The 27,362-nt window shown below is 41.7% G+C and overlaps 1 long non-coding RNA gene across 1 annotated transcript; it reads left to right on the top strand.

Annotated features, from left to right (window-relative positions):
* The first annotated feature begins 93 nt into the window (after positions 1 to 93).
* LOC137646947 (uncharacterized) lies at positions 94 to 24,897 on the top strand. Its single transcript, XR_011045503.1, has 3 exons — positions 94 to 1,481; positions 9,324 to 9,479; positions 24,738 to 24,897. It is a non-coding gene; the product is annotated as an uncharacterized lncRNA (long non-coding RNA).
* Positions 24,898 to 27,362: the final 2,465 nt, after the last annotated feature.

Raw genomic sequence — 27,362 nt, 5'->3', positions numbered from 1 at the left:
TTTCAATATCCAGATAGACAATTTAGTAAAAACTGCTATCATCTTAGAAACATTGCTTTTATAAAGTACCTTGATGACCATTATATAAACTTGTGTTAAACTTATTACCAGGATGGACTAGTGTAACTCCATTTACCACAGTATATCAAAAGTGCAACTTAAGAAATTACAAAGCATAATAAACAGTAGAGCAAGGCTGAGTAAAGGTGTCATAGACAGAGAAAGGATCACTCGTACACTGATTTATACTGGCTGCCTATTAAAGCAAGAATTGAGTGTAAAATATCTACAATAACCCATCAACTTATCAGAACGGTTTGTCCAAAATATTTTAAGAGAATTGCTATATGTTGTGCAGCCAACAAATCACGTTGATAGGAGGATAGTTACAGATGGTTTCAAATTATTGGATCCATGATATACAGTATGTCTACTGTACGTTTTAGAGCTGTCATTTATGTGGCCCCAAGACTACATTGAGCTCCCACTAGACATCTAGAAGACAAGATGTTTAGGCTTTCAAGAGGGGACTGAAGGCTTTTTTTGTTTTCGGGGTGCTTCAATGTGAATTTGACAAACTAGCAATATGCAGTGTGAGATGCTGAATGCCTTGGAGTTTATACGATAAAATTATTTATAAAATGTCCTGAAGAGATTAGGGTTCCTCTGCAGTAAAGAACCAGAAAAAACAACCCTCCCTTAAAGTAAAGTAAGTAAAAGACAATGCTGGAGGCTCCATGATTGAATTATTACTGCCAAACACCACATTGCTGACATAGGTCATGGATCAAAGCGTTATTCATTCTTTTAAGGTACTTTATATGTGAAACTCCCTGCACCACCTGGTCTAAGCTATGGAATCAAATGATAACTTTTTGTTGAAGTACTGACATGGATACACCATTGATGCCTCCTGAAAGAAATTGTCCAGAATTGATTGACTACTATAAAGGAATGTTTCCTGACAACATCCACCACTCTGCAATAGATAAGACAGTAAGGCTGGCAAAACTGCTAGGAGGAGATGGCTTCACCATTATAACTACCAAGTATGTTAATGACTTGATCGACTCAATCTGTTGAAGGATGAAGATTTGATGGAGATAAGAAAGTGAGAAAAAAATAAGAAGATCCAAAGGAAGAAGAAGTTGGCCAGTCATGAGGAGAACACTTAACTCAATAAAACAGCCAAAGAACTAGTGGTGACGATCGGGACCCCAGATAATTAGTGCATTGTAGTTTACAAATTCCATTCACAGAACTCTGGAAATGTATAAAAATCCTTTTACTCAGAAGAAAAGGCAGCTCTAGCAGCTGCCCATCACTATGTTCTTCACCTGCAATGAAAAAGACGATAAATATACAGCATCAAAGGAAATAGAAATTGTTTGACAACAGCAGCGAAGATACTTACTATTGTGATCTACGTTATTCAGCATTGCACAGATCATCATCAATAATCAAGTTTTAGCACTTAACTGGTGAGTACTTCTTTATCAAGTAAGGATGTGTCTAGAGTGAAATAAAGTTCTTTTTCTACATGAATACAAACCTTTCTTTTAATATGAAAACTGTATACTGTACTTTCAATAAGGTTGTATACAGCTGTTAAAACTTTGAGATAGCGGTAGTTACTGCTGGGCGGAGGGGAAGCCCATTAACCTGACTGTTCCACTGAGCTCTCAATTTGTTTTCAGCTACCGGATAGTACAAAAATGCTTCTGGTGCACTCAACTAGCTACTTAAATTCTTTTGGTTTTTCTTTTAGATAAATGTACTAGCGGATTGTCATTGGCACTAGATGTTTGAAGAAAGGATGGATTTTTAGTGGTTTCCCAATAACTATAGCAATATGATAGCTTTCTTTGCAAGGCTGCCAATATCCATATTCTTATTCCTTTTGCTGTTTATTTCATTGCTTGTGTGGCTTGGTGAGAATGACTAAAATATATATTCCTAAGGAGGCTGGCAATCCTTAGTCATTGATGTGCACTGTCATAAGAAGAAATTTATATGGTTGCCAAGTGTGAAGCAGTAGGGTGTCACCCTTCTTCCTTCAATGTCTTCCCATTTCCGGAAAGGCATGAAGGACGTATCACTTGGTTGTATCTATTCATGGAGTTCCTGCCATCTTATCCCTGTTCGAGAATCATCTTCGGCCTGAATGACACTTTTGAAAACTCACAAGTCCCTCCTCCACTTTTGCATCCCCTTATTTCCATCACGTTGCTAGTCAGGATAGAAGGTATTCACTCTTCATTTCTCGTTTATAGATGAAAAAGTACAAACGCTAATTGGTAGGAGTTGCATACCGACCTTTACCGTCTATCTTCCCATAGGAGAGAGGAGTTCTGTTCCAAGAGTCCCCATGACTCCCTTCACCAAAGACAAAGAGGCGGCCAGTGACTAAACGAGGTCTTGTGCGTAGGCGGGCTCCCCTGAAAGCTCGTGTTGTGCTTGTGCTCCTACAGGAGCTCATCCTCGCCTGTTCTCATGCTCTCCCGCGTGCATACACCCATGAGTGCTCTCCTATATGCGTGCTCACTCCAAGATGAGCACTCCCTCACCTGTTCCAGGGATCTTCTGAGGGAGCACTTTCACCATTTAGTAAAGACAAAGACTTAAGAGTTCTATGTTTGCCAGTGCATCTTCATCACACCTGAAGACTTGATCTGTGTTTGCCAATATGTGTTAGACTTACCTGAAGATTTTACTAGATCACCTTGTATGGGATTCCCATGGATATGTTCTGAAAACCTACCACCTGCTGGATCCCATAATACTGGATTGCCACAGATAAATTCCGACATCCTACTTGCTAGAACCTTGCATACTTGTTCCAAAAAGCCCTATGTGCACACTTGATAACTACATATATACAATAATCTTTACAAGATCCTACCATACTCTGATATTTGAAAATAAGGAAGACATCTAGGAAGACCAATTGATAGGCGTTGCATACGCAGGACTTGTACTGTCGCTCTCCCCATGTGATAGACAGGGTGGTACCAAATATATTTGATACACTGAAAAAACTCGCTCACCTCCTACCTATGCTCTTTTTCTCACGAGACAGAGCACCTGCATTGCCAGTAGAAATATAAAGTCCCACTCTCCTTTCCCCTTTCTGGACGATCTCTTGCTCTTGAGAGAAAGAAGCGGTGTATGCCAAGAATTGTTCCTTCGGAAAAACACATGGGTATTCACCACTTTGGCACCAGTATGTTTTTACCTTGTTGGCAAGATGATAGGGTATGTTTATTTGGGCCGGCAAAGTCTCCCCCTGCCTGTTCAATAATAATGATAGGGTATGTACTGGAATGCCCGAATCGACAAGTACACGTTACAGGTACTTGCACACCTGGTACCTGTGCTTTGGTTTCTCATAAGAAGAGCACTTGAACTGCCTGTAGGATAATGGTTCCACCCTTTTTTATCCATTGTGAACGATCTCTTGCATTTGGGGGAGAGGGAAACGGTGCTTACAGAGAATTGTTCCTTCGGGAACAAAAGACTGTGTGAGTTGCTTTTCCACTAGTGTCTAGTCTTGTACCAGATGCAGTGTCCTCGACCTAGTGCTACTTTTTACCGACAAAAAGTCTTAAGTCTTATCAATGTAGGTGTGTCCGTTAGTCTCACCTGCCTACGTAAGGGCGAAGCAGCACATATAGTACATAGAATATACCTAGCTCTGAACGGTATTTAATACAAGTGTTCGCGTGACTTTTACCAGCATTCAGTCTTGACTAAGACTGGGCTTTCATAATCTCAATGAAGGTAAAAGGGCACTGCGCTCTTTTTGTCGATCTCAGGACAGCTGCCAAGAGATGATGATGATCTGAATGCTCTTCACGATGTCTCCCTGCTTATATTGGGAATGTATCTAGTTAGCCTAGCTGAAGAATGAGAACATCCCTGACCACTCTCTCTCAACGTACGAGTTTGAGGAGAGGTATGTACCAGAAATGTATCTACTCATGAGCTTGACTTAGTATATGAGGCGAGAGGTTGCGTATTAGAGGTGCTTCCTTCATGGAGATCACATTTTGGTATGAGGTTCAATTGTTAAACGTGCTTGTCTGACGCCAAGTGATCAGACGCTTCATATATGTTCTGTGATTTTGGGATCACAATGATCAGTAACTATGCATTCGGCAGCTACAATTGGGAATATTATGTGAGGAGAAATCATGAAACTGATAGCCACAATTGGGAATTACGCAAGTGGAAACCAGATGATTGAGAACCCTCAATTAGGAACCAAATAATCAGGAACCATTCGATAAAGATTCACTCAATCGTAACTTAGCTCTTTCTTCAGACGATAGTTACCTTCAAGTCACCTGGTAACTAACCTTTTTCCTGTTAACTGCTCATACCACCCTGGAGAGGAGGTGGAAAACTACCAATCTGGCAGTGTCTTTAAAGACTTCGACCATTTTACATAACTTTATAGGAGCAATAGTGCTGTACCAAAGCCCAGCCACTGGGAAGGGTTTTTGGTATTACGTACAGCTCCCGCTCCTGCCACCTGATACGGGACCGAGTACGAGCACTACTGGTAAGGACGTAGGCAGTAACCTTCATCTCTCTCGTGCCTTGGTATGTTCAGAGATGCTTTGGTGACACTATCGATCGAGATTGGCCTAAGGGTTTGTATTGTTCACTGACCTAGATGTTCATATACTTGGAGACCGATACATGACTTTTCCTAGACTCCAAGATCTTCCATCTCGGTTGCAAGTTAAGGGTTGGAATAGATGTCTTCTAAAGTCTGATCTCAGCACTTTTACAAGCATTGTATTTTGGCAATTATCGGCAAGGATACTTTCCAAACAAGGAAAGGTATTGGCAGGTATCTTAGGAGGAGGAGGATTCTTTGATGGAATACTGAGATGTCACCTAAGTCTAGGAAGACCAATTAATAGTAGTCTCCTACGCTTTCTCTCCCACTGAGGAAGATAGTGTGGGACGGAGATGGCTTGTTTTGGAAGGAATTCTTAGATTCTTATATAGTTTGTGAGATGAGAGGATATGTTCCAGGAATGTACCTATCCCCAAATGTACTTAACGGTACACAGTACAAAAGATCTTGCACCAGCTACCTATGCTATGTTCTATGAGAATGAGTACACACACAACTGACAGGAATAAAGAGCACAACTCTTCTTTCCTCTTACTGAATGTTCAACTTTTTTCTCATGCTCTTACCACCAGCACAAGGTCTAGTGCGAGACCAAGCCATCCTTCGTTTCCTGTCTCAGCATGTTCCTGTGATGCTTCTGTGACTCCATTACTACAATCTATTATTCAACGATTGCAACACTGAAAATATGGATCCAATCGCATCATTCATAGGAATGAGGTACAAACCATTCTTAGGCTTGGAATCTTCTACCATAGAAGCTGCTTTCAGGATCACTCTGGCAGTGGCTTATCCGACCTTTGGTTGGGTGCAATCAGGTATATTGGCTCGACCCAAATCTTGACAGTCCCAAACAAGCAGAATGGATCGCAAAGTAACACAAGTTTTCCAGGCCTTCAGTCAACTCCTCTCTTGAAGTCAATTGGAGCCTGGTGAAATTTTCTTTCCATTCAAAGGATGACAGCAACAGTGTTATTTTATTTCTAGTGATAAATAATGGCCACTTAGTGAGGAAATATTTTAACATAGATAAAAATTTTTTGGGAGTTTGAGGAAGACTACTCCTATTCAGTGAACATGAATGATACGTGTATCTTGACAACCATCGTTCAGTCCGTCAGGATCTCCTCATCCTCTAGGCGTTGGTTTCCAGTTCAAAACTAAGCTTTAGACTGCCTTTCATCCTGAGCGTTCTTGCTCGCCTTTATGGTGCCTTCTTGATTGAGACTCATATTTTGCATTTTTGACAATCAGCGTGTCCTGTCACCCTCCGGGAGGCAATCCTCCAGGACCAACAAAGTGGCTATCCTTTTGTAATGATACAAAAATTGTATTCCTTTGGTAATTCAGCTGCTTGGCTAGGCAGAAATAGGGTACCAATATATGCTAATAACATTGAAAAATTGTTTCAGGAAATGAATGAAAGTAGACAGTTGCTCTCTCATGACAAAGAACTTTCATCTGGACAGTAAAAAAAAATCTTACCTCACCGTTGAGAAACCTGTTCTTCGTGGGCTCCTACACCAGTGATTGCTCTAGAAATATTGTAAGCATCACTGGTAAGTAGCCAGTGATTGCTTGAGAAATATTAGAAGCATCACTAGTATGTCGCCGGCTAATTCTCTACCTTTGGATTTCATTGGAATAGGAAATACAGGATTATTGGACTTGGTGGCTGACTTATGATTTTCTTTCCAGTGGCATTCCACTCAAACTCCATCACCAGTGATCATGTCTTTTACAGACAAATTCAGGGATGATGGGGTACACCTGATGTACATGATCACCTCAAGTGGGTGGGTCACGGAAGACACACTTGCTTTTCAACCTTCCAGTAATGCATGCAATTTGACTATGCAAATAGGTTAGTAAAGTACTTAGTATGTTGGGAAACTAAACATCTCTATTCGTGACTTTCATCAATGAATGGGATAATTTCAGACCCTAATCAAACAGGCTTGCTTTTGTGAAGTTCTCAAGGTAGGGCTGTTTGCAAGGTACATCCAGGCAGGATTAATACTCAATCAAATACACATAGTCGATCGTAACTCTATGCAGGACCAATTATAATTCATACATCATTGTGGAGCATAAAGATTTCTTAAGTTTTCACCAACTTTTTTCTTGACAGTCCCAGTCCGTTGGTAGCATTCAAAGATTTCTTACAACATTCAGAGGAATTCTGCATGCTTTCCGACCATCATCATTTTTCGCAGATCACTTGATAGTTAGTTGATGACAGCGAGCTTGATCACACACAGGTGGCCATATGCCCAACAGTATCTGGATCAGCTGTTTCTTCCTTTGTCAGGGGAGCTCCTCAATTTTTCCAGTGAAGGAAACTGTTCAGCCCTTAAACCAAATTTTTAACTAGGTCTTAGGTCTGAGATACTTTGCTCAAATTTGAGAAGCTCACGAGTTCACACAGTTCTCTCAATCGATCCTTGTTCAAACAGCGGAACAGATGGTAGTTAAGGCTTAGATCTTCAAATATCTTTGACTAGCTAAGTCCTAAAGTTAAGAAGCATGTAGGAAATGGCAGGACTTTCTGTACCATGTTATTTGGACGAATATAGGTTCTACATCACCTTTATTCGGGAGTTTGTGTTCAGGACCTAGAACCCACATGGTCATAACTAAAGATCTTTCTTCATCTCTGCCCTACAAGAAGTGACAAGTGAGGATTAGGATTGACTTGCCTCCCTGTTGTGGGAGGAAACTCGATGCCTCTTACAGTAAAAGAAGTAATAAAGAAATATTCTAGAACTGTTTATTTCTGGCTTCGTAAAGCAATCAAACATCCTTTCCCTACAGGTGAGGAAACTAAGCGATCATACCAGATTTTTGAGCTCAAAGTCAGACACATTATATCTATCCTAGCTCTTAAGAAGAATCTGTCTGGTGTACTTCCTGATGATGAGTCTAGTAATGACAGAGCCATCACTGCGTACTGCCTACTGGAGTATATCTCCAAGTCCCTGGATACAGGTATCCTTTGCCTTTGGTAGTTGGTCAATAGATTGTGTAGCAAACCTAGCTCCCTCACGGGAGAGGAAACATTTTGTATAAGATAGCGGCTGCGATGTAAGTCTAAAATGAGAGGCAAATCGACTTGTCTTTCTGTCCCTTTTTTCTTTTCCTTCGTTGAGGTACAAGAGAGAGTGTTATTTGCTGGATCGGACAGTAAATATAGGAAAGCCTGGTCATGAGAAACTTTTTTTAGTTTTGTTTAGAAGTTTTTCCTCCATCCTCCCAGATGAGGGGCAGGGTGCCAAATGTATGCAACCATTTCATAATTACCATACATTCTGACATCATATCCTTCACACTCGCATATTTTCCTTGACCATCTACCACTTCCTGGTAGTAACCTGGCCTAACTCCTGCCATAGCTTCATGCCTAGGTTGTTAGAAGGATGATGGGAGTCATCACTTTTGCTCATCTACAGGACCAAAGTGCTTAGACATTTCCTGGGATAATAAACTATCAAGTTCAATTAGAGGAACTTCAATTCTTCTAAGGATGGATAAATGGATAAAGGTTTGCATTGGAATCCCATAAGTTTCACTTTCCGCCTCATCCCCCCCCACAAGTCTTAGGGCTGAAGGTTTAAGTGAGAGCTCGGTGGCCTGTAGGGTGGGCAGGGATTTCAAGTTACTTGGCAATAACTACTGAACACTCGTTAAAGTTTTAACAACCATATTTAGCTTCACTTAAAATATACTCCTATCAAAGGACCCAATTTTATACTGTTAGAGAAAATACAGATTAAAAAAAAAAAATAAAAAATTTGTGAAGTGTTTGTGCAGAAAGGGTTTATAGGACATTAGGAGGAATTTATAATAGCTTAAATATATCGAATCAATATAAGAAAATTAAAGATTTATAAGATCTTAGCAGCTTTTCCCCTATTGCGACACACGCGATGGCTAAGGATTACTGTATTATAATACAGCCGCACATTGCTTTAGACAAAATGCTATCAATCTGGTGCATAAATTATTTGAGCAAAATACTGTGAATCTTTATAGATAGTGTATTTGTTAAAAAACTAGAGCGTTCGTTGTACAAATTCTCTGGGATTTATTTTTATCTAAAATATTTACAAAAATTTTACAAGTTACCAGTAAATAAATTAAGTCGATTGCCAGATGAAAGTGGTTTAGTTAATGACTTGCAGATATTTGAAGTATGATTTGAGATCAATGTTTATTTTAAGCAAATATAATCTTCTTATGACTTGATTCTCTTTTGATGTTATCTAGGAACATTGTAGCACCTTTTTTCTTTTTTCCTTTTTTTTTTGGCAAACTTGGGACAATTCAAGTTCTTATAGTGACTATTTCTCAAGTTAGTTTAGAGTTTTTGTGGTTAAAGGTTATAGTAGCAGTGATTGTTAACAACTATTAATTTATGCATACTCATTTTAGGAAAATGTTGGCAGGCAAAAACTTGAATCTTATGTATATAACATTGAAAACTAGACCTGTTTTTAGTTGACTAATTTGCGCGTTTGATTATGAATATGAATTTCACACTTTTTGAAACCGTTAATTCAGGGCTTTTACATATCTACATAAAAAGGCATGTTTTGGTAATACAGCCTGTACTCCCACATTTATTTATGTAAAACTGGTTGTTTACTAAATGGTCGATATTTATATTTCTTTACAGATTAGAAGCCAGTCTCTGCACTAATTTAATGTCCCTGAAGACGACGATCTTTAAACTAAGGAGCAGAAATGGTAACCAGCTGCGGGAAATGATGCCTATAATTGATATCTTGAACTGGTGCCACTCAACTTTATTGCTCATTGTAGCAGATTGAAGGTAATTACATATCTTTAGATTATCTAAATTAAGCTGCTAGATGTTCATAGTCGTAATCAGGAAACCAAACTATTTAGAATTTTTTTTTCCAGATATGAACAGATAAAATTCAATTCTTAAATTGCTTTTGCCTTTAAAACTGTAATGCTACAAACTAGTAATAAATGGTAACGTAAATTATTTTTGTCTCCTTGGAAGCTATTACCCTTACACAATAGAAACAGAGTACATAAATGCATATTGCTTTAAAAAAAACTGTTTTATTGATGTGAAGAACACATGGCAATCAAAATGAGTATTATGCTTTAGCAGATAAAGCGTTGGTCATGCAACTTCTCTGGGATTTTAATGTTACTTTGTTCCTACACATACAAACCCTTCGCTCTTTACTATTGATATTTTGTTCCACTGTTGCTAGAAACTAGTCATGAACTTTTTATGTGATCTGTGTAACAACCCGGAGCTAGTCACAAGGGTAGTGGGGGGAGACAGGCTATCCCACTCATACTCACCCAGTGATTGTCACTTTTGTCTTTGGCTGGATGGTGGGCAAACGTGCCACCTATGTCTCCAATGTTAACCCAAAATAAACTGGCTGTAAACAAAAGTGCTTTCGGGGGAGAGGTTCAGTAGACAACCAAAGAAGACATCTAAAAGGGATTCCTCCCACACCGGGTTTTCTCCTTAGGCGAAGAACTCCCGACTTTCTCCAGCTCCTCATTCCCTCCCTGCAAATTCTGCTCATTCCGTCTTCTTTGGAGGATGAACGAGCATGAGTGCTTATCGTTTGACCCCTGGATAACCCTCTGTTTAGGAGGGCCCGGTCACTTCTAGTAGCAAAGTGGAAGCACCCACTACCGCAGGGAAGTATCTGTGATGCCTGTGTCAGCTCTGATCTTCCTTAGGGGTTTTAGGTTCCCCCCTTGGATTTGCTCTTAGGTGCTGTAGTGTGGGACACCGTGGGAGCGCACATCTGCCTCTGCAGGGGTTGGCTACAGCTTTTCTCTCCTGATTCTCAGGGATGCTGTTTCTTCTAACAGCGTCTCATGCCCATAAATGAAGCGTTCTCCGCAATTCCTCTTTTCCGGAGGGGACCTGGCAGGCTCTCCTTGGAGTCTCAGCCAGGCCCATGATCCCTACAAGTTAAGTGGGCCAGCTCAGTCTACTCAGCAGGAGACACTTAGGAGAAAATCATTTCTCCATCCTGCCTCCGCAGGGGCTTGGACTCCACCTTCCCCTCTATTCCATGGAGTGGTGTTCCTTCCAGAAGGTCATGTGTTCCACGCTGAGACGTGCACTGCAATGCCATACATCCAGAGGAGTTGCTGACAGGTTCTCCTCAGAGTCCCTGCCAGGTCTACGATACCTCCGGGTGAGCAGACTGGCTGAGCTTGCTCAGTTAGCCATGCGTGCTCAGCAGGAGAAAATTTGTAACTCCATTTTGCCTCTACGGGGGCCTGGTCTTGGCCTCCTCCTCGAGCCTCGCAAATCGTTCCCTCCAGAAGGTTTCATCCCCCTCGCAAAAGTGCCCTTCGCAACTTCTTGCTTAGAGAAGCTGTGGGCACTTTTTCCTTGGAGTCGTTGCCAGACTGCAGCATGCTGAGGCTACTTAGCAGGAGGAACTTTGTTCCTCCACCCTCCGGGTAGGTCATCCTTCTCGCCAAGGTGAGAGAGTTTGTTCCTCCACCCCTTGGGTAAGTCATCCTTCTTGCCGAGGTGAGAGGGTTTCCTCCCTGGAGAAGGCTTCCTCACTTAAGGGGCTTCCCCTTAAGTGCCTCAGAGGTGGGTACATGATTTGTCAGTGCATCACCCCTGCCCTTCAGAGCAGAACTCTTTAGAGAATCTTAGTGATGGTAGCTACTGACTCCCTGTAGTCACAGCCTCTCTTCACTGTACCTCTAAGGCACAACGAGTGTTAGGGGAAGCGCGTCTATTTTTCTGCTTTTCATGACAAGTCATGTTGACTTGGTCTTATCCACTTCAGTGCATGTTCCCTGCTTTAGATGCATGCAAGACAACTCTCAAACTACCTGTATGTTCTCAAGTGTGTGTTTGCTTGAATGTTTATGATGCGACAGTTTGTGAACGACCAGTTCCCTTGGGGTAGTGGGGTTTTGTTCTTTGATGTACCCTCACTAACAGCGATCTTCTACTGCCAACTGCGTGCGCTACCATGCAGGTGCACGCTCGTACCTCAGTACATTGAGAAGCAAGTGATTGTGGTCACCCCATTGAGAACCTACAGACATCCCTTCGTTCGTGAAGGACACACATTGATTGCAACTTGTAAGAGCTGTGAATAAGGCAGTTTTCAACCCTGTTCCAGTGCATCAGTGGCCCCTTTCTTGGCCAATGGCTGCATCCCTTTGGGGGGAGTCAGGTTCTCTTGAGCCACTGCCTACCCATAGAACCCAGACGTAGGAGGTCTGCCTCCAAGCGGGCCCCTCCCTCACCCCGTTTAGGTCCTCCTTGACTCCAGATCATTCGTCTAGGTATAAGAAGTTCTTGGACTCCTAGACTTTGCGAGACTGAGTTTTTTTCTCATGGGGAACAACTGGATCTTATTCCAATTAAACTGAACAGAAAACAGACAGATCTGTGACAGGATACACTCTTTTTTTAGGGGATATCTTTCACCAGAGAAAGGTTAAGTGTTGGTTTCCTTGAAGTCTCGTTTATGAGCATCTACTGGTTGTTGTCGGTCGAGTTCGTGTGTATTGGCTCTCCCATTCCACTCCCAGAGCTAGTGTCTTCCCCAGGTGACTCGCCACAGACTTTGCCTCCACTAGAGGTTCCCAGTAAGAGACACCTTCTTCTCGTCTCCTTCGTGGCCGAACCCCGTGAACGAAAGGAGCTGGATCCCTCCCGTAAGACTGGGGCTCCAAGTCTTGGGACCCAGGACTTCTGATAGGTACCTCTGGTTTGATTCTTGTCACAGGATTCCTGACAACGCAGAAGTTCCACTCTGTCACATGCCCCTACCGAGGACCTTGTTAACTTTACTCTTGGAATTTGGTTTTTACATTGATGCTTGCATCTCGAGCATTTTTCCCCCTGGAGTTAGAGATTCACCAAGTCTCAATACAACTTTTACAAAAGGTTGGTTAATGGTCAACAAGGATAAACAGGAGCTTGCCTTTACCACCTCGAAGTGTAACTCCTCTGAAGTTTTAGAATCAGATACCATTTAGAGAGATACTCTATTCTGTCTGTGTTTACCAGTCCATGGGCTGACACATAATAGAAACTTTTATCCTAGCAAGTGTGCTCGAGGGGAAGTTCCAACCTTGCTTTTTGGAAGTAGTTGCTTTGGGACCAATCTCCTGCTTGACAGTGATCAACTTGGGAAGTTCATTTTAATACCAAAAATCCACTAGAGAGGTAGTCGGTTCCCCAGTTGTTTACCAGTCGGTAAGTGGAAACACACGAACCATTTTCATACTAGTAAAAGTGTGGTGAGGGCAATGTTTAAACCTTGCATTTTGGGAAATGGTTGCTTTCTGACTGATCGCCTGTATTGGCAGTGATTGAATTTGGGAGGTTTGCTTCCTAAGTTACCTCTTGGTACCCTCAGGCACTTGGGTGGAAATTAGTCTTTCCTGAGCTCTCTGACCCTTCAGGGTTTTCGGCAGACGCAGTCAGTGGAGGTTTGCTTCCTAAGTTACCTCTTGGTACCCTCAGGCACTTGGGTGGAAATTAGTCTTTCCTGAGCTCTCTGACCCTTCGGGGTTTTCAGCAGACGCAGTCAGTGGATATGACATGCTGTCCTTGCCGAGTAGTTTTTCTACCCAGGTAACTCATAAGTATCCTCAGGTTCCAATGGGAGAGCGCTTTGACTCTGGAGTTTCTAGGAAAAACTTGTCGGCTGTCTGGGTGGCCGGTGGCGGTAGAGGGGAAGACTAGATTTTCACCAGAGAAGTTTGCTTGTACAAACACACGATCATTCCTTGAGCCACGATACAATATCTAGCTTGACCAGATCACTGTTCCAGAGAGGAATGTCTATGGTGCTTCCTGCACATAGGGCTTCTTCCATTCATAGACAAGGGAATAGGAAAGCAGGCCTTTTGGGGAAAAAGCAAGATTGCTCTCACTAAGGAGGGGCATTCTTCCCACGCGATATACCCGGAAGGGGATGCCTGAAGAGTAGGGGGATAAGTGACAAACCCGTGGGTTTGATCCTCTGACGGTCTTAATCCTCAGTGCAGGGTGCCATGTCTCGTTCCTTCTCTCTCTATCTCTAACTACATTTACTTAAGGGGACCATTTGCTATGGTGTTTGACATAACTTTAAAAAATCGAAAATCATTTTATTGCTTCTATGTATGTAGAAACATATCGTACAGGCTCTCCAGAAGTTTCGGCCTATTTTTACAAATAATGAAGATAAAGGGGTTTTTAATTCATGACATCATCCTTACTGCGTTGTCTGCGTGACTGAGTTTGACAATCGTCAGTTTTTTTTTTCTTATATGTAGTGATTTTTTCACTTATGTTTCGAAATCTCTTGCGTCTAGCAGAGAGGGAAGGCCCTGGTAGAGGGTAGGTGAACTCAAACTACGATTTACGAGAAGACCAGCCAGAATTTTCAAAGACATAGAAGGTGATGCATGTGTGTTTGTTTACTTGTAGTTCGTATGTACATTGTATTTTCACTATGTCCTCGTGAACTTTATAGCGAGGCCAGTGTTACCTAAGGTCAAAGAAAGAACAAAAAGTAAGCAGAGAGCAACAAAAAAGAACCAAGAAGAGAGGGAAACATGAAAAAGAGTACAAAGCTGGAACATTCTAACTAAAACTCTGGCAACAATGGGAGGCCACTGGCAATTCATGACACCCTTACACCAAGTGTATCCTTAAACTTAGGGTTTAAATACCTCGTTTAGGGAGCATATATATATATATAGGGATAAAAAATAGTAGTACAAAGTAAGGTTATAATAATATCTTGATTTTCTTTTTGAGAAAAGTGAAAATTTATCGCAAATCTTTTGGAACTCATAACTCAAAAACATACTTATTCACACTTAGGTACATTTTTCTCATTTATTTATTCAGTTTTAGAGAGAAAGATGATATTGAAAAGAGGAATAAAAATCACAGTATCTTGTGTAACAGAATTTTGATTTTCCTTCTCTTTTTTTTCAAGATTATTTTACGTCTAGACGAAGAAAATTAAGAAAAAATTCATAAATAGAAAAAGGAAAATTGAAAATCTGTCACACAGAATTCTTCGATTTATACAGAAGTTTTGATGGTATGATTTTCAATACAATTTGTCATATCAATGGAGAAAAATGTACCTAAACTTTTTTTAAAATCAGGATTTTTGCTGATAAATTAAATATATTTATCAAAGGACTTGAAATTTTTATAAGATGAAGGTATTATATGTCTCAAACATTTATAGAAATTGTGCATTTTGAATCATTAGGTAAAAAAATGCAGGACATAGTGGACGGTCCCCTTAAAATTCACTGATGTCCTGTCCCTTTGTGAAGGGGTCAGCGTAGAGCCTTACCATTCCCGAGAGGATTTTCAACTACGAGGTGCTGTGCTTCAGCCTGGCCACAGCCCCTCAAGTGTTCACTAGAGTGTTCATTCTGCTTTCATAATGGGTCCATGCCAATATCATTTGCCCTTATTGTTACCTAGATAAGTGCTTGATTCTAGCAGACTTGAAGGGGAAACTTCTCCTTTACTGGAACAATCTTTTAGCCTTTGCCATGATAGGGATATTCATAAATTGCTAGAAGTCCTCTCTGTGACCTTCACAAGCGCTATCATATCTAGGAATGCATATAAACACTAAGAGAGGCAAATTTCTTTTGTCCAAAATCAGGATTAGAGACTCAGGGAAGTAAGTCACTTCTTCAATCGAGACTTCTTACAGGCACATTTGTGTCTTGCCTGTTAAGGTACTTGACCTCCCTGGATCATCTGGTCCCGATGACTGTCTATGCCTGAGTACTCTCTAGTAGTAACTAGATACTCTTTGGTCGTAGCACAGGGATCCTCTGTGTGTGTAATACTGCCACATACATCCATGTGATAAATGTAATGGAGGGTGACAATTTAAACCAGTAGGTTCTTTAAAATCCCGTATAATAGAGACAAACGGACATAAATGTGACAAGCAGCAGGGAACAGGCCCATGCTTGTCGATACAGTGACCACTGAACGACTGACTGACTATTATATGCACATGGCGGAAAGAAAAGCAGTGTTGACACATCTAATTACATTGTTGCCACGATGCATAATGAAAAAGTGGTCTTACAGTATATGTAATGGGAAAAGATAAATGGAAATAAATATCATTCTTCTACGAAATAATAATAAAGCAAATGTAATGTTCATAACTGTACGTAATGTAAATAATATATGGCATGATATTAGATATCTATACACCTCCCTCCCCCTTTACGCTCGTAGCAGTGTCTCGAGCGGAACAGTAATTTCTCTGAGCTAGTCGAGGTGAATGACGAGGGATATTGGAGGGTTCGGATGATGGCTCTCTTTCCTGGCCAGAACAAGGGGACACAGGGTCTTGGGGAGAGGTGTCATCACTTATATTAGCCACTGGGCGTAAATGTCGTCGGTTTCGAAACCATACACGACCACTTGGAAGGCGTACTTCATACCTTCTGGCCATTCCTCGGCCCATCACGGTACCAATCTTGTCCCATCGAAGCGTCGTTGCATCCTGTATCCTCACTCGTTGGCCGATGGTGAGCTTGGGTAGATGGCGGGCATGAGAGTTGTAAAGGCTCACAGCCTGGTCGGTTTGGGCAGCAGTGCGGCGGTCGTAATCTTCGGTCTTGGTTTGCCACTCCTCTTTGAATGATCTGGGGTGGGCTGGAACACAAGTGCGGAGAGGATGGCCATAGAGAATCTGCGCAAGGGAGCGTCCAGCAGGGTTCGGTGTATTCCGAAGCTCCATCAGTCCTCTATCAAAGGCTTCACAATCTATGTTCCCAGATGGGGCGGTCTTGAGGATGAGGTGTTTCACAGCTTTCACGGCAGCTTCTGCGTGTCCATTAGACTGAGGGTAATATGGAGATGTGATGATGTGATGAACTCCCCAGCGGTCAGCAAATTGCTTGAAGTCGTGGCTGGAAAATGGGGGTTCTCCATCAGTTCGTAAGCGGAGTGGAACACCAACCTCGCGGAAAAAAACACAGAACAATCTTGTAACTCTGGCTGTAGTTGTCACGTCCACAGGGAACAACCACAGGCCAGCCTGAAAGTCTATCTGCAATAACACGGAAGGATTTCCCTGCTACGTGGAAGTCAGCCGACACGCTTTCAAAGGGCCGGGATGGGTGGTCGCCACGCATGTAAGGTTCCTGTTGCTGACTAGGGAGAAGCTGTTGGCAGGCCTCACAGCTTTCTACTTTACTCTTAATATCTGCATTGATGCCTGGCCAGAATACTGTCTGTATTGCACGACGTCGAGTAGCTTGAATCCCTCGGTGGCTGTCGTGGAGTCGATCCAAGGTGCGTCGACGGAGGGATGCAGGGATAACGATCCGGGGTCCGTACAATACCAACTCTCCATCCGCGTAAAGGTTGTCCCGCAGCTTCCAATACGGGAGGGCGGAAGCGTGGAGATCATAGCGGTTGGTGGGAAAGCCATTGGATACGTAGTGAACGAGACTACTGTAATCTTGATCCTGAGATGCGGCCATGCGGATTTCTTGTAGAGACTTATCCTCTTCGATGATGGGTCCTGTTGCCTGGTCGTCAGTAGAAGTGGCGGTGCTGGCAACGATACGCCTGACATGTGCAGTCGAAGTAGTGCATTCTTCTTCATCTTCAGGTGTGGGGCGACTGGTTGGGGAGCGAGACAGGGCGTCTGGTATGCAAAGTTGTTTCCCTGCGCGCCATACTGTAGTGAAGATGTAGGGGGCCACTTTCATCTTGAGACGTTGAAGGCGTGGATTCTCAATAGCATCCAGAGTGTAGTGATTGAGAATCGGTATCAAGGGACGATGATCAGTCATTAAGGTGAAATGCTGAAGTCCGGACAAGTAGAGGTGGCACTTAGCTATAGCCCAAGTGACTGCAAGTAGCTCCAGCTCTATGGTGGCGTAACGAGTCTCAGTATCCGTAAGGAAACGAGAGCCACACTGGACGAGACGCATCTGACCTCGGCCGTTATCTTGAAGTAGGGCATAACCGAGACCATATAGGCGTGAGGCATCTGTTTGTAGAATTACAGGCGAGGCAGGATTGAAGGGTGCTAGGACAGGAGGTTAAGTCAGAGCTGTCTTGACTTTCTTAAATGCTCGCTCATGGTCAGGCGTCCAGACGAATGAGCGTTTGGGGCTCATAAGTGGGCGAAGGGGCTGTGCTGCTGCTGCGATGTCCGGAGTGAAGTCGGCAAGTTGATTGACAAGACCCATAAACGACCTGACATCTGTCACGTTAGATGGTGTAGGAAAGTCCCGTATAGCTGATACCTTGTCAGGGTCTGCTGCAATACCATCGGATGATATGACATAACCGCAAAAGTTAACTTTAGGGGCGGCTACAGTGAACTTGTCCTTGTTGAGGGTTATGCCATATTGACGGCATCTGGTCAGCATCTGGTGCACGTGTTGTAGGTGGGAAGGGAGATCCTCGTCGGAAAGGAGGATATCATCTACAACTTTCACACAGTTGGGAACACCTTGTAGTGCCATATCTCCACGGAGGCAGTATGCATCACCTGTTGCTGAAAATCCCATTGGCCCACGACAGTGCTGGAATCTTCCGTACGGAGTTATAAATGTAGTCAGGTGGCGGTCCTCTTCTGCCAACTCCATTTGCCAATAGCCATGCAGGGCATCCGCTGTGGTGAAGTACTTCGCAGTAGGAGAGATATTGCGGACAGCATCATGGGGCGTTGGTGATGGGTGTGTAGGGCGGGCTACTTGAGAATTTAGATGGGTGTGATCCACAGTGATGCGCACACCTTTGTCCTTGGGTACCAAGACCATGGGATGGCACCATTCAGAGGGTTCGTCGCCTGCTGGTCTGATGATTCCTTGTTGCACCAAGGAGTCAAGTTCTTCTTTCACTTGATCTCTGAGAGCAAATCGAATGGGCCTGGGCGTATGGACAGAGAAGGGTGTAGCGCCAGGTTTCAGGTGAATCCTCATTGGAGAGCCTGTCATTTTCTTTAGTGGCTGGGTTTGTAGATCCTTCTTGGATATGAGGACGTCGCTGAAGTGCCGAAGAAAAGAGTCCTTAATAGCTTCAGGTGACGTCATAGCGGAGGCAGGAAACTGAGCGCATCTGTTGACATGTGTTACCTTGAGGATAGGCTTCGGGAAGTCCGGTGACACTATGGCAAGGGCTCGGCAATGTTCACGAGAGAGGAGGGGAGTCTGTATGTCCTCATGAACATGTATGGTTGCTGAGCAAGACTTGTTGCCAAGACGAAGTTTTGCCTGGAAGTAGCCTACAGCCGGTGTCATGGGGGATCCATCTGCTGTCACAACGTCTGTCATGGGTGGAGGTTCAAGGCTTGCCCGAGGTATGCCAAGTGCATCCAAATGTATGGTGCCAATCACTGTGATGTCTGGTCTTGTATCGGGGATGAGCTGGATATGTGACGATATATCGCCAAATGACAGAGAGACAGTGACTGGTGTGGGGAACTCACTACCCGAGTTATCACCCACGAGACGGCAGCTGGTGTTTGACTTAGTAGTAGGAGGTGAAGCTGTATATCCAGTCTTACTTTTCTTAGTAGACATACACATCTTCTCAAAATGTCCCTGTTTCTTGCAGCTAATGCACTGAGCTTCCTTAGCAGGGCATTTCTGAGTGCGGGGCCAATGACCTGTTCGTCCACAGTTATTGCACGATGCACCAGTGGCTGGGCATTGTCCAGAATCGTGTTTGCGAGAGCAATATTGACAAGGGTCACTGTTATGAGACTGGTGAGAGCGTTGATCAGGAGATCGATGAGAAGTCCTCTTCTGTAGACGCGGGTTTTTCTTATACGTAGATACTGCGTTGACTTGGCTAGGGGAAGATGCAATGGCTGATGCAGTTGCACGTTTAGATTCGTAGGAGCGGCAGCATTTCACAAACTCTGCGAGGGTAGATGAGGGTTGGAGGGGGATAAGGCGTTGTATTAACTCTTCGTCTCTCACACCCATCAAAATTACCATCTGCAATTACCGTTCAGTGCAAGAGGTGGGGTTGCCAGTGCATAAGTCCACTTCATCAGCGAGATCCTTGAGGCGTGCGTAGTAGTCTGCAAATGATTCTCCGACAGCTTGTTTACAGGACGACAATTCCCTGCGTCGTAAGGCTTCATTTCTAAGGCTACGAAAGTGCTTCTGCAGTGTATCCAACACCTCTGTAAGGGAAAGTGATTTGTTGGGAGGGATGCCCAGTGTATGCGTAAGTAGGCGCTGGACGTCCAGGGAGATGCAGGTTCTCAGGTGAATCAGCTGGGAAGTTTGATGTAATCTATCAAGTCCAACTAATGCTGCATAATCCTCAAAACGCAGTCTCCATTGGCTTGGCGAAACGCTTGATATGTTGCATCTTGTTGCAAGAGAGGTGGGGGATGGACTGTAGGCTTGCTAGAAGTTGTAGGTGTATGCACTGAGAAGTCAGGGGTTGGGGGAACAGGTGTAACAGGAGGTGCAATTATGGGGTTAGGTTGCTGGGGTTGCGATGCTGCAATCTGTCCTGATAGCAAGGAGAAAAGGGACATGAACCTCTGGTTGTCTTCCTGTCTTGATTGTTCCATCTGTAGTCTGAAGGTCTGCTCCTCTTGTCGCTGCCGGTCTTGTTCTTGCAGGCTGGAAGTCTGTAGAAAATGGATGAGATGAAGTATATCATTATTGTGGTCTCCTGACCTATTGGGAGTCAGGGGAGGAGGGAGAGTGCTGGTATCTTCATCAGCAGTGGGGAGGTGCAAAGGTACTTCGTCCGTCAGACCCTCCGTTTGATCCTCTGTCTGATCCAATAAATCAATTAGCTGTTCCTCTTGCTCAGCCATATTGAGTTTGGTGTCGTAAGAAAGCTTGAAATCTGTAGAGATCCAGAAAAATATCCAAATCGCTGTATGTGAGCGAAAGAAATCACTTTGGAGAGTTAAAAATTACAATGTTTGTCAGTGAGCTTGTGAAATAAGCGGCAGTTGGGTGCGATGAGAGTGTGTGTTGCTATCCGAGGGGAGGCGGGTGGGGTGAGTGAGCATGCCTCTGTGCGAGAGCTTCAGGCCTCAGTCACCATCGATGCATGAAAGAGGGAGGACGTGTGTTGGGGCTGCTGAGAAAATGGCGCCAGAGTTCAAATGTCCTAAAAAAAATGTTGGCAAGGACACTAACATAATGCAACACAGCACTGTAACACACTGACACTAACCCTGCACTGCACAAACACTGTATCGTTCATAAGAGACACTAGTGAAAATCTTGATTCACTTTATGGGATCCAATGTGCGAGACGAGAAGTAAACAGCAATGGCGGTCGTCGTCTTGGAATCCATAACGTCCGGTTACTCACTGCGCCATGTGTGTGATACTGCCACATACATCCATGTGATAAATGTAATGGCGGGTGACAATTTAAACCAGTAGGTTCTTTAAAATCCCGTATAATTGAGACAAACGGACATAAATGTGACAAGCAGCAGGGAACAGGCCCATGCTTGTCGATACAGTGACCACTGAACAACGACTGACTATTATATGCACATGGCAGAAAGAAAAGCAGTGTTGAAACATCTAATTACATTGTTGCCACAATGCATAATGAAAAAGTGGTCTTACAGTATATGTAATGGGAAAAGATAAATGGAAATAAATATCATTCTTCTACGAAATAATAATAAAGCAAATGTAATGTTCATAACTGTACGTAATGTAAATAATATATGGCATAATATTAGATATCTATACACTCTGGATTTCCAAGATCCGATAGGGTCAGAGCAAGAGAGACCGAAGTTGGTGGGTAGAGATTACTAATCTCCTCGCGGGAGTAGACCCTTCTCTCCTTCTTCAGAATTGATGTTCTTGAAGGATATATCAAAAGAAAAGAGGGGTCTTACTTGTTGCAACATATGCCCTCTGGGCTATGGTCCGAAACTGATCAGCAGTACCACATAACTTCCTAGAATTTTGAGCAGATCTGGCTCTCAAACACAACCAACAATTCATGACTCAACATGACGCCATGATGATGGTAGTGGAACCTGGAGGGAGTCGCCTATAATAGATCAGTTTGCAACATTGCTTAACTGGAAACTTCATCTATTGTTCACCAATATGGAATTCCCAGGCACCTCTGTAAGAGGCCTTCCAACATCTGTGTAATAACAAGGACGTCGGAGCCTTTCCCCACTTCTGTCAGATGAAGACTCCTCAATAAGGTAAGGGTATCGCAAGACCTGTTGATGACCCTCATAGCTTCACTGTGGCAACAAGAAGAGTAGTACCCAGACCTTCTGCTCTTGTCCACAGAGGTACTGAGAGAGCTTCCTCCCTCACACATACACCATGAGGCAGTCGCTTCTCTATGATTTTACGCCTGGGGGTTATCCAACATCTCTTGCAGTCACTTTTTGCAAGCAGTAGTGAGAAGTATGTCTAGATACCTCCATAAGCCATGTTTTGCCGTCCATCAGGTGAAGTGGGCTATCTTCTAAGGTTGATGTCGTGGAAAGAGGCCTCACACCTCTCAATGCCACTATCCCCAGGATAGCGTAGTTCTTTCTGTACCTTGAGGAGGAAAGAATCGGTTCAGTTTGGCCATGAAAGGCTACTGCTCGGCTTTAAGCTGCCTCTTTGGATTGAATGGAATTCTTTCTCCTCATACTGGTTCCCAGTAGGAATTTAGACCACCGCCCTGAGGTTTAGCTCTTATACTACTCTTTCTGAAAGGAGTGCCTTTCATACCGCTTATCAGTCCTCTAATCATGAATTGACTCTAAAGGTGGTTTGTCATTCTTGCTTTGACTTCCGCTATGAGAATCAGAGAGGGGCATGGTCTCTTCTATAACATAGCCCAGCTAAGGGGATGGGGGCAGGTAACACTCAACTTCATCAGAGTTCATTACCAAGACTCAAAGTCCGACTTCAATCGATCGTAGGTGTGGCCTTTTAAAGGTTTAAAAGTTTTAAGGCCGCTCACGAATGGTAGAAGCAAGGGGCAGTGACATTTTCTATCAAGCAGGACAATGCCCTAGAGACTGACTATATATACAACTGATTAGTGCACAAGCCCCCTCTCCACCCAAGCTTGGACCAAGGAGGGCCAGGAAATGGCTGCTGATAACTCAGCAGACAGACTTATAGGTTCGCTCAAATCCCTCATCCTTAGCTTGCAAGTTTGATGTGGTTGCAGCTACCAAAGGAATTAATGAGTTTGAGCAGGACTCAAACCCTAACCTGGCAATCACCAGACAAGGACATTACCCACAATCGTTGTCATATATCTGACGACCCCATTCAGTGGTTACTATGTCATAAGAGAGCACTGGAGCACGATCTCATACAAACAACCGGACGTCGCCTGCACATCAATCAACTGTTTGTAAGCATGGGCAGGGTTAAGGGGAGAATCTCTAAAAGATGATCTCAGCGGATATTCACTGTCATCGACAAGTCATTGAATCCTTACTCTCCTCAACATGAATATAGACCTAGAGCTCTATATGTTAGGAGCATAAACACACCCCTGGTATTCAGATGAAACTTCTGTGACACAGGTCCTTTAGGTGAGTCTCTGGGTTCACCAGAACACCTTTACTGTCCATTACCTGCAGACATACCCACAGGAGCCTGTATATTCTCTCCATAGGTGGCAGCACAATAACTACCTCTGCTCCCTTATTGGAGAAGTAGCAGTTGGTAAAGGGTGTACCTTACCTGATGTTACTCTGGGATGAATTGATAGAAAGACTGGCCTTTTCTGTCTTCATCTTCTCCCTCTCTTGGTGGCACAGCTTCTGGAAGACTGCAGGCTGCCGTAACTACCATTTCCCATGTGTAACCTGAAATGTGATATTTATGTCCCTATCCTCCCTGCGAGGGGGAGTGGGGCAATGCTTAGGCTGAGTGAGAGGAATGCTTTCACTTCAATATTCTAACTTGGGCAAGTCATTGTTATTAAATTTCACTCATTCACCATGATTGCCCAGGCCGGCAGCTTTCTAGCTTTTTGGACCGAGAGTTTGTGAGTTGTCAGGGTGGTACTCTCAAACTTGCACGACCTCCAAGTTGTAACCTAGGTCAAGTTCCTAGCTATAGTTTAATCCCGGATTTCTACCCACCTAAGGGGGTGTCTCTATAATAAAGAACAATGGGTTTGTATGTGTAGGAACAAATGACAAATTTGAAAGTAATGTATTTTTCCTAACTATACAAATCTGGGCTCTTTACTCATACTTTGCTTGCCATCACTTGTCCTCCAGTAAGTCCTGCCTGCAATCAAAAGTGACCTAACACACTAGACGAGTGTGTGAGTGGGATGGGCGGTCTAACAAATCTGTCCCCTCGCTAACTAGTGCCGGGTTGTTACATCTCTTGCAAAAGTTTATGGCTAGTTTCCACCTATGCCGGAACAATATTATATCCATAGTAAAGAGCCCAGGTTTGTATAGTTAAGAAAAATACAAATTGCTTCCAAATTCGTCATTTTTATGCATTTCGTCCATTAGCATTTTTTTAATTTTCAAATGACTTCCAGATATTGAAGTATATTAAAGTTTCTAATTCACTTGAATTAATCAGTGTATTTTTTTAGAATTTTGAACTGCCTGAATTTGGCATTTATGAAAAACTTTGATTTTTAATATAGTATCACCAAGGTAGTGGTTGTCCTGAAAGATAAAGCCTTCAAATAATTTAGTGATCTTAATATTTTCAAGTCTTGAAAAATAAAAACATTAGTATTGAAAATATTAAGTGATATTAAAGTGAAAAGGGGATTTTGTGTTGGATATTATAATTGAACGCCCAGTCATTTTTGCATTAAATAAACAATTGACAATCAAGTGAGAAAAGCTTTCGTTAAAGAAAAGAATTTATTACTAACATATATTGAATAAAAAAATTTTGCCTTGTAACCGCCTTATATCAATGTTTCTGCTATGGAGTTTTAGAGAGCTTTATCTATAAATCAAGATGAATAAAACGCAATATTTTTTATTCTTCATTCACTTTCACAATGAACTGTTCTTGTGCGCCACCTACAAAAACTTTCACAGTATATTAAACCTATTTCTATTTTTTTTCTTTACAGTTTTGGTATCCTTGGTCTACAGTAGTCCTACCAGGACGTCCTAACATGCAGAGAAACTTTGACACGACCTCAAGTCCTATTAGGTTGATCCCTCGTTTCACCCTGCCCTCTAACAAGGGATTTACACCAGGATGCCAGAATTCATCTCTTCTTCCACGCAACCTTTTTTTTTTCCTCGACGCAAAATTTTATTTTTAAGGATTAGTTGTAGGTTCTGTCTCTGGGTTAAGCATACTTGCATTAAATTGAATAATTTGGAAGTTGGTTATCACAAGAGTTTTTGATTAATGGAACATTTTGCTTAGAGTTCATATGTTGTTAACTTGAAAACTAAAAGAAAATCTAATTGTACGTAATTTTGCTCTATGTAGCTCAGATTTGAATTAATACAAAATTGATTGTCTTTACCTTGAATAAGATGTATTTCATAAAAAATTAAGTTCCAATGAGCTGGACTATTAGCTTTGAAAATAATTTCTTATTCAGCATAACGTAACTTCACTGAAATATTGTAATAATTTATGTAATTGAATTGGTATTCACTCATCATTTTCAAGATAGTTTAAATGTTTAACTTAACGCAATAGTTTGAATACGATTTAATGCCCAGAGCAGAACGATTGTTTGAATGGATGTATGAATGAGAGCAGTACAGTTCACGTCTAATTTACTTTTGTACAGTTCAAGTCTAATTGACTTTTGTACAGTTCAATACATGGCAGACGAAACACAAATTTGATGGTCATTGAGAGATTGGAATTATTTATATGAAAAACATATCTTAAACTTCCGAATACATTTATTGGACATGCGTTTGTAGTTGGCTTGAACATTTATGAAATGTTATAAAATTTCGTGTTCCATAAGAATAACCATCTACAAAGTGAGGACATAGATTTCATGTAAAACTATTCATTGCAGATTCACGAATATATCTGATACGATTCATGTAACCAAATTATCAACCATTATTGCTATCTTAATTTCTCCGATAACTTTAGAAGTAGAACTCATTTATGAAATGACAAATTAATAAAAAACATATATTGGACTTCCGAATACAATAATTGGAAATGCGTTTGTAGTTGGCTTGAACATTTATGAAATGTTATAAAATTTCATGTTCCATAAGAATAACCATCATCTACAAAGTGAGGACATAGATTTCATGTAAAACTCTTCATTGCAGATTCATGAATATATCTGATACGATTCATGTAACCAAATTATCAACCATTATTACTATCTTAATTTCTCCGATAACTTTAGAAGTAGAACTCATTTATAAAATGACAAATTAAAGCAAGTTCTCTTCCCTCTCGGATAATAAGTCCCATTTGAGCTATAGTCCGTTCTGACTTAGGGCCGACTTATTAAAACATATTAATTATCTTTGAATCATTATGCCTCTTCTTATGGATATTGTTGTTTATCTGTATATCTCTTACTCGAAGCAGAAATCACCTTAGCTGAGAATAAGTCAAGTTTGGTCTAGTCACAATATTAGTACATTCGTTTTTCCTAATATCATCTGCAGATCTCAATATGATACTGGTAAATTGTGTTTTTTATAGTAAGGAATTAATCCTGACAAAGATAGTTGATATGTTGGTCATAAAATTCGAATTTAAATTACACGTGATTTGGGGTTTTGAAAATCCCTCTGATTTTATAAGTAATTTTAAACGAGTTCGATGATTTTCACATTCAAATTATTTATTTTGATAGTTTTTTTAAATTCAACCTTTATTCATAGAGGGCTTCTGAATTAATTTTTAGGTAAAACGTTGTCTTTTAGATGTTATCTCAATTATGAAAATACCTTCAGCTTTAGCACGAAGCCAAAAATGTTAATCATTTTCCAAGATTTCAAGCACCTGATGTGCAATGAATGAAGAAACATTTTAATGAAACTTACCATTCGGATTGTGACTTATATTCCTGGTATTAGCCAGTTGGTTGTGGTTCTAAATCGTTCCATCATTAAGAATTCTCAAGCAATGTAAATTGTTATTTCTGATGTTTCGTCGTCATTCGTGAATGATTTAATGTTTATGATTTAAAGCTGCAAATGTTTTGAACTGTGCAAATTTATTCGCAGTGTGATAATGTAAAGAAATAGTTCAGATGCTAAGTAACTTTAGTGAAGAAATTAGACTTTAACGGAGAAATTGTAATTTAACGAAGGAATTTCACTTTTAATGGAGGTATTTTACTTTTAACGTAAGAATTTTTCTTTAACGGAAGTATTTTGTTGGAATGAAGGAATTTTACTTTATATGATAGAATTCTGTTGTGTTGATAGAAAAAAAAGTTAATTTTTTTTTGCTTGTTTTGTGATTTTCAAAATTTTTCTGTAATCTTTAAAAGCATACCATTTGAGTCAAGATAAATTTTTATAGAATTATTGGAAAATTTGTGCTGAACTGTACTTGCTGTGTGAATTTTTAGAGGAACTTTTAAGTAATTTTATAGTAATTCAGTCACTAAAGGCACTTGAACAGAATTTTTGTGATTTAGGTATGTTTGTAGTTGTGTGTGATTGTAGTTGTTAGTTTTAATACAATTATGAAATTCTTACTGAAAATGAGGTCATTTATACTGTTTATATATACATGCAGTTTC

Source organism: Palaemon carinicauda, chromosome 9 (genome assembly GCF_036898095.1).
Source record: "Palaemon carinicauda isolate YSFRI2023 chromosome 9, ASM3689809v2, whole genome shotgun sequence".
In the NCBI taxonomy this organism is placed as follows: domain Eukaryota; kingdom Metazoa; phylum Arthropoda; class Malacostraca; order Decapoda; family Palaemonidae; genus Palaemon; species Palaemon carinicauda.
This window is presented reverse-complemented; position numbering and strand designations above follow the sequence as displayed.